Here is a 7,648-nt window from a genome sequence, read left to right as displayed (position 1 = left end):
CAGCTGATCAAGGTTGATGTTTCTCATTGGAGTTTTGTTGTTTTTTTTACATATATTTTTATTTCAGAGAAGAAGGGAGAGGGAGAGAGAGAAACATCAATGATGAGAAGAAATCATTGATTTGCTACCTCCTGCATGCTTCACACTGGGGATTGAGTCTGCAACCCAGGTATATTCACTGACCGTGAATGGAACCGGGACCTTATGGTTCATGGGTTAGTGCTCAACCACTGAGCCATACCCAGCAGGGCATCTCATTGATATTTCTATCGCTTCCTCTCCCTTCCTCTCTCTCTACTTTTTTAAAAAAAGTTCTCAAAGCAAATTATGACCTTAAGTGCATATATTAGAAAAGAGGCTAAATGAAAAATATCTAAGCACTCATCTTGAAAAACTATAAAAATTTAATTGAGCTATAACTTAAGATTTAGCACTCTATATGTAATCACTATACTATAAAAAAATTAAATTTTCAGGTGTTACAAAATTACCCAGACCTCAAAAAAGAAAGGAACAAGAAATACTAAAGGGCCCTGGCCTGTGTGGCTCAGTGGGTTGAGTGTCATCCCATGCACCGAAAGGTTGCCAGTGGACTCCGGTAAGGGCACATACACACACACACACACACACACACACACACAGAAAAAATACTGAAGAAATATAAACTGAAAAAATGAAATATTAATAAAGCTAATGGGGTTACCACTTGCCAGCCTGTGCTAACAAAGCACATGGCAAACATTCTTATAAGACCCCACGTAGGTATTATTTGTCCCCATCTCAGAGAAAAGGCTGCCTTTAGGGGGATGACGTCACCAGTCTCGCAGCAATGGCACTAGGTTTGCCCGGTTCCTTCTCTCTTAACCACGCACCCCACCACCTGCCAAGCAGGTTCTTTCCCCAGCCTTACAACAAGCCACCAACTAATAGCCAGAAAAAGTAATATTAAATGAGGATGACCACCTTAAGTCTGGGGTAACCTAAGAAGCAATTATCTGTATTTCTGGGAGGAAAATGGAGGCTCAGAGAGAGCAGCCATTGTGCCAGGGTCACAGCTAGCAAGTGATGGAACCAAAACTGAAAACTAAGCATGTCTCGCTCCAGGCCCCCAACCTCATCATCATTCTACACGGCCCCGCACTTGCAGGCATGAACTCCATCCATTCACTCAACTTTTTTTTTTTAAGTGCCCACACTGGGCCCGCCATGCTCTGGCCCCCCAAGCAGTCTCCTCCTGCGTATAGCTCACATTCCCCTGTGGATGACAGATCGCACGTATAGAATGTGTCCCGTTTTAGGACGAGCCGTGAGGACCACTAAAATGTGGATACTGCCCTGACCGGTTTGGCTCAGTGGATAGAGCGTCGGCCTGCGGACTGAAGGGTCCCGGGTTCGGTTCTGGTCAAGAGCATGTACCTTGGTTGCGGGCACATCCCCAGGAGGAAGTGTGCAGGAGGCAGCTGATGGATGTTTCCAACTCTCTATCCCTCTCCCTTCCTCTCTGTAAAAAAATCAATAAAAATTTATTTATTTATTTTTTTTTTTTTAAAGAAAGTGGATACCATGAGCTAGCAGAGAGTTTGAGTGGCTGGGACATTTTTTGTCCCAAATCCCCCTTCTTGGGAGTCAATCTTGGATCGACTCTCTCTAGCTGGAAAAGCTGAGACTATTTTGTCCGATTTTCTCCCAAAAGGAGTGAATGGAACCGTTTGGGAAAGACCTTCGGGGTCTATCCATACGTTGAGGCTGGAGTCACAAAAGGGCGCAGGCGCAGAAGTTGAGACGTTATTGTGATGGCGACAAGCAGCCCGTCGGGGAAGGGAGGGCAGAAAGGCCACGGCTTGGTAGCTAATAAGTGGGGATAAACAAGGAGACTCTCAGCCCAACTCCCCGTTCCTTGCATGGGTCTGTTTCTCCGAAGCCCGGGGACGCTGAGAGCCATCAGCGCAGTGGACGCAGCCTCCTGCCCCTTCGCCTAAGGGCGATCGACAGTCCCCCACTGAGCTGGGCGCGCGCCCGAGCAGCCCTACGCATGCGCAGCCCCGCGGCAGCAGGTAACCGACGAGCGCGCACCTTCCCTTGATGTGCGCCTGCGTCGGGGGAGGAGCGCAGCGTGGCGGGATATAGATGCTGCGCATGCGCGCTCCGCCCCGCCCCGCCCTCCGCTAGCTTTTGCTTTTCCGGCGGGAGTTGCGTACGTGCGCCTCCACGAGGGCAACTGCTGGTCGTCGTCCGTCGTCCGTCGTCCGTCGTCCGTCGTCCGTCATTCGTGGCCCTCGCCTGTGTCCTGGGAGTGGGACGTGACCCCAGGTGCGCCCTGGCTGTGCGAGGTAGCCCTGTTAGAGCCCCCCTCGAAATCCTCGCAAAACCCACAATCCTGGGAAAGCGCCCCCAATATCGGGGCCTCTTCCATGTCTTGTTAAAGGCCTTCCTGAAATCCTGACTAAATCCCCTCAGAAATACTGAAAGGAACCCACCAGGAAACCTTACAGATGACCCTGAAATCTTGTCAGAATATTTTAGAAATTCTCTCAGACTTCTTCAGACCCTGCCAGAGACCCCCGAAGTCCCGTTCCTCTGCCTCCCCAAATCCTACCAGAGACCCTCCGAATCCTGTCAGATACCCCAGAAATCTTGTCAAAATCCTGTCAGTTTCCTCTCCCAAATATAAGAGAGCTCTGACATCCAGTCAGAGACGCCCCCAGAAATCTTGTAAGAGACCCCACAGAAACCCAGTAAGATACCCCAGAGGTCCAGACCCAGTAGAAATGTAGAGATATCCCAGAAACCCAGCCAAAGATCCCCCGAAATCCAGACACCACAGAAACCCAGTGAGAGAAACCCTAGAACTCCAGTCAGAGAGACCCCAGAAATCTAGTCAGAGAAACCCCAGAAACCCAGTCAGAGAGACCCCAGAAACCTAGTCAGAGAGACCCCAGAAACCTAGTCTGAGAAACCCCAGAAATCTAGTCTGAGAAACTCCAGAAATCTAGTCAGAGAAACCCCAGAAATCTAGTCAGACACACCCCAGAAATCTAGTCAGAGAAACCCCAGAAACCTAGTCTGAGAAACCCCAGAAATCTAGTCAGAGAAACCCCAGAAATCTAGTCAGACACACCCCAGAAATCTAGTCAGAGAAACCCCAGAAATCTGGTCGGAGAAACCCCAGGAATCCAGTCAGAGAAACCCCAGAAACCTAGTCAGGGAGACCCCAGAAACCCAGTCAGAGAAACCCCAGAAACCTAGTCAGGGAGACCCCAGAAACCCAGTCAGAGAAACCCCAGGAATTCAGTCAGAGATGCCCCCAGGAATCCAGTCAGAGAAACCCCAGAAATCTAGTCAGAGACACCCCAGGATTTCAGTCAGAGACACCCAGAAATCTAGTCAGAGACACCCCAGAAACCTAGTCAGAGAAACCCCAGAAATCTAGTCAGAGACACCCCAGGATTTCAGTCAGAGACACCCCAGGAATCCCGTCAGAGAAACCCCAGAAACCTAGTCAGAGAAACCCCAGAAATCTAGTCAGAGAAACCCCAGAAATCTAGTAAGAGACACCCCAGAAATCTAGTCAGAGAAACCCCAGGAATTCAGTCAGAGAAACCCCAGGAATTCATTCAGAGACACCCCAGGAATCCAGTCAGAGAAATCCCATAAACCTAGTCAGAGAAACCCCAGAAACCCAGTCAGAGAACCCCCAGAAATTCAGTCAGAGAAACCCCAGGAATTCAGTCAGAGAAACCCCAGAAATTCAGTCAGAGAAACCCCAGGAATCCAGTCAGAGAAACCCCAGAAACTCAGTCAGACACACCCCAGGAATCCAGTCAGAGACACCCCAGAAACCTAGTCAGAGAAACCCCAGAAACTCAGTCAGACACACCCCAGGAATCCAGTCAGAGACACCCCAGAAACCTAGTCAGAGAAACCCCAGGAATTCAGTCAGAGAAACCCCAGAAACCCAGTCAGACACACCCCAGGAATCCAGTCAGAGACACCCCAGAAACCTAGTCAGAGAAACCCCAGAAACCTAGTCAGAGACACCCCAGAAATCTAGTCAGAGAAACCCCAGAAACTCAGTCAGACACACCCCAGGAATCCAGTCAGAGACACCCCAGAAACCTAGTCAGAGAAACCCCAGAAACCTAGTCAGAGAAACCCCAGGAATTCAGTCAGAGAAACCCCAGAAACCCAGTCAGACACACCCCAGGAATCCAGTCAGAGACACCCCAGAAACCTAGTCAGAGAAACCCCAGAAACCTAGTCAGAGACACCCCAGAAATCTAGTCAGAGAAACCCCAGAAATCCAGTCAGAGAAACCCCAGAAACCTAGTCAGAGAAACCCCAGAAATCTAGTCTGACACCCCAGAAATCTAGTCAGAGAAACCCCAGAAACCTAGTCAGAGAAACCCCAGGAATTCAGTCAGAGACACCCCAGGAATTCAGTCAGAGAAACCCCAGAAATCTAGTCAGAGAAACCCCAGGAATTCATTCAGAGACACCCCAGGAATCCAGTCAGAGATACCCCATAAACCTAGTCAGAGAAACCCCAGAAACCTAGTCAGAGAAACCCCAGGAATTCAGTCAGAGAACCCCCAGAAATTCAGTCAGAGAAACCCCAGGAATTCAGTCAGAGAACCCCCAGAAATTCAGTCCGAGAAACCCCAGGAATTCAGTCAGAGAACCCCCAGAAATTCAGTCAGAGAAACCCCAGGAATTCAGTCAGAGAACCCCCAGAAATTCAGTCAGAGAAACCCCAGGAATTCAGTCAGAGACACCCCAGGAATCCAGTCAGAGATACCCCATAAACCTAGTCAGAGAAACCCCAGAAACCTAGTCAGAGAAACCCCAGGAATTCAGTCAGAGAACCCCCAGAAATTCAGTCAGAGAAACCCCAGGAATTCAGTCAGAGAACCCCCAGAAATTCAGTCAGAGAAACTCCAGGAATCCAGTCAGATACCCCAGAAATCCAGAGACCCCCCAGAGTTCCCGTCAGAGACACCCTGATATCGAGACCTTAAAATTCCCAGAAGTCCTGCCTGAGCCTCCTTCCTGGGGATCCTCTAGCCTCCCCTCCAACGGCCCCGAGGTTGAACGTAGCCTCCCTCAGTCCCTCGCCAGGAGCTTGTCCCCCCAACCCTGTCAGCACCTTGCACCCCTTTCCCACTCAGGTTGCAGGGCCATTGCCCCCCTGCAGACCCTCCAGCGTCGCCCAAACCCTAGAAGGGTCTCAGCCCCGTTTTCTAGGAATTCTAAAGCCCCGAGAAGTGTGCCCGCACGGCTGTGGCACCCCCAGGGGCCAGGAAAGCGGGGTGTGGGGAGGAGAGGGGACCCTGCTTTGACCATGTATCTGCCCCCGTGTGCCAGTTCAGTGTGGTGGGCACCATTGTCCAGTGTAACTTGCTGCTGCTGTTACCCACCCGAGGACGTTTCTCCATCGTTTTAGAGCCGAAGGGAGGGAGGAAGGAGGAGAGAGAGTCCCTTGACCAGGAATCCAACCAGCGACCCTTCAGTGGCCAGTGCTCTAACCATTGAGCACCGGCCGGGCATCCAGTGTAATAATTATTATTATTTTTTAAATTTTTTTTTATTGATTTCAGAGAGGAAGGGAGAAGGAGAGAGAGAGAGATAGAAACATGAATGATGAGAAAATCATTGATCGGCTGCCTCCTGCACACCCCACACTGGGGATCGAGCCTACAACCCGGCATGTGCTGTGACTGGGAATTGAACGGTAACCTGGTTCATAGGTCGACGCTCAACCACTGAGCCACACTGGCCGGGCCCCTTTCGCTCTTGACAGTGTCCTGGAGTTGGGATAAGAAGTCATAGGGTCAAGCTGGTTATAATTAATGTAGGCAGGACAGGAGAGGGGGTCCCGGCTGCTCTAGGGACTCAGGAAGGCTCCCCCAGGAGCTGTGGGCCAGGGCAGGGCCACAGGTGGGAGTAGTGCTCAGTGTGGCCTCGGCCTGGGAAGATGCGAAGCTCCCATGGGTGTGATGAGGGGGAGAGGCCTGGAGGGGGGCCAGTGGGGAGAAGAGTAACAAAAAGAGGCAGGAGTTACAGGGACCACCCTGCCATAGCAGCCAGAGGGGCTAGGACTTGGTCCTGAGGGCACCAGGGAGCCAGGGAGGACTGAGCAGGGGAGATGGGGCCAAACGAGTGGGACGCCAGACACAGGCTGATCTGGCGAGGATGTCGGTAGCCCAAGGTGGCCAGGAGGAGGGGACGTGTGAGCTGAGACTGGGAGGGCTGGCCGGGAGGGTGTCCCAGAGGTGGGAACAGCAAGCCCGGTTTGGGGAACAGCACTCAGTTCAGAGTTGCTGGAGCAGCAAGTGTGATTTGGGGCCAGGCCATGGAGGGCCTTCGATGCCAAATCCAGGGTCTAGGCCAGTGATGGCGAACCTTTTGAGCTCGGCGTGTCAGCATTTTGAAAAACCCTAACTTAACTCTGGTGCCGTGTCACATATAGAAATTTTTTGATACTTGCAACCATAGTAAAACAAAGACTTATATTTTTGATATTTATTTTATACTAGGGGCCCGGTGCACGAAATTCATGCACTGGGTGTGTGTGGGGGGGAGTGTCCCTCAGCCCAGCCTGCCCCCTCTCACATACTGGGAGCCCTCAGGCGTTGACCCCCATCACCCTCCAATCGCAGGATCGGCCCCTTGCCCAGGCCTGACGCCTCTGGCCTAGGCGTCCGGCCCCGGCAGCGGGGACCCACAGCTGCAGCGGCCCCGCGATCGTGGGCTTCGCTTTAGGCCCAGGCAAGGGACCCCTAGCTCCTGGGACTGCCAGCTTTGACCGTGCCCAGCTCCCATCGCTGGCTCCACCCCTACTTCCTGCTCTCACTGGCCAGGGTGGAAAAGGCACCCGATTCTCTGATCATGGCTGGGGGGCAGGGCAAAGGCGACCCCAGGGCCGCCTTTGCCCTGCCCCCAGCTCTTAGCTCCCCCCTGGGTTTCCGATCACTGTCAGTGGCAGGGGGCTTCTTCCTGCTTTCCCTTTCGCCTCCCTGCATTGTGCCTACATATGCAAATTAACCGCCATCTTGTTGGCAGTTAACTGCCAATCATAGTTGGCAGTTAATTTGCATATAGCCCTGAGTAGCCAATGAAAAAGGTAGCTCGTACGCCAATTACCATTTTTCTCTTTTATTAGTGTTGATATTTAAATGCCATTTAACAAAGAAAAATCAACCAAAAAAATGAGTTCACGTGTCATAGGTTCACCATCACTGGTCTAGGCTCTGTCCAGGGGGTGCTCGGGAGCCATGGGGGAGCAGTGAGCAGGGGAGGGGCATGTCAGCTCGGGGGCCCTGTGGGGGTGGACTGGTGTGGGGAGACCGGAGGCTGAGGCCAGGGGAGAGGCTGCAGGGAGGGCCCATGGGGAGAAGACGAGGCCGAAGCCTGGGCCATAGGGAAGGTGAGAAGGGGACAGGTAGAGTCATTGGGCAGGAAGACAGGGCTGGGACTTGACAAGCTGTGGGAGGAGGGCTGGTGAAGAGGCAATGACCCCCACCCACTGGCCCCACTTTGATCTCTGCCACCCACTCTTCAGGTCCCCCTTTGCCCAACCCACACCTCCAATCCATAAAACAGGTCTGAGCGGGAGCTGGGAGCCGGTGATGGAGGCAGGGGTGGGCAAACA

Source organism: Myotis daubentonii, chromosome 15, assembly GCF_963259705.1.
Source record: "Myotis daubentonii chromosome 15, mMyoDau2.1, whole genome shotgun sequence".
NCBI classification, from domain to species: domain Eukaryota; kingdom Metazoa; phylum Chordata; class Mammalia; order Chiroptera; family Vespertilionidae; genus Myotis; species Myotis daubentonii.
Note: the sequence above shows the minus strand (reverse complement) of the source record.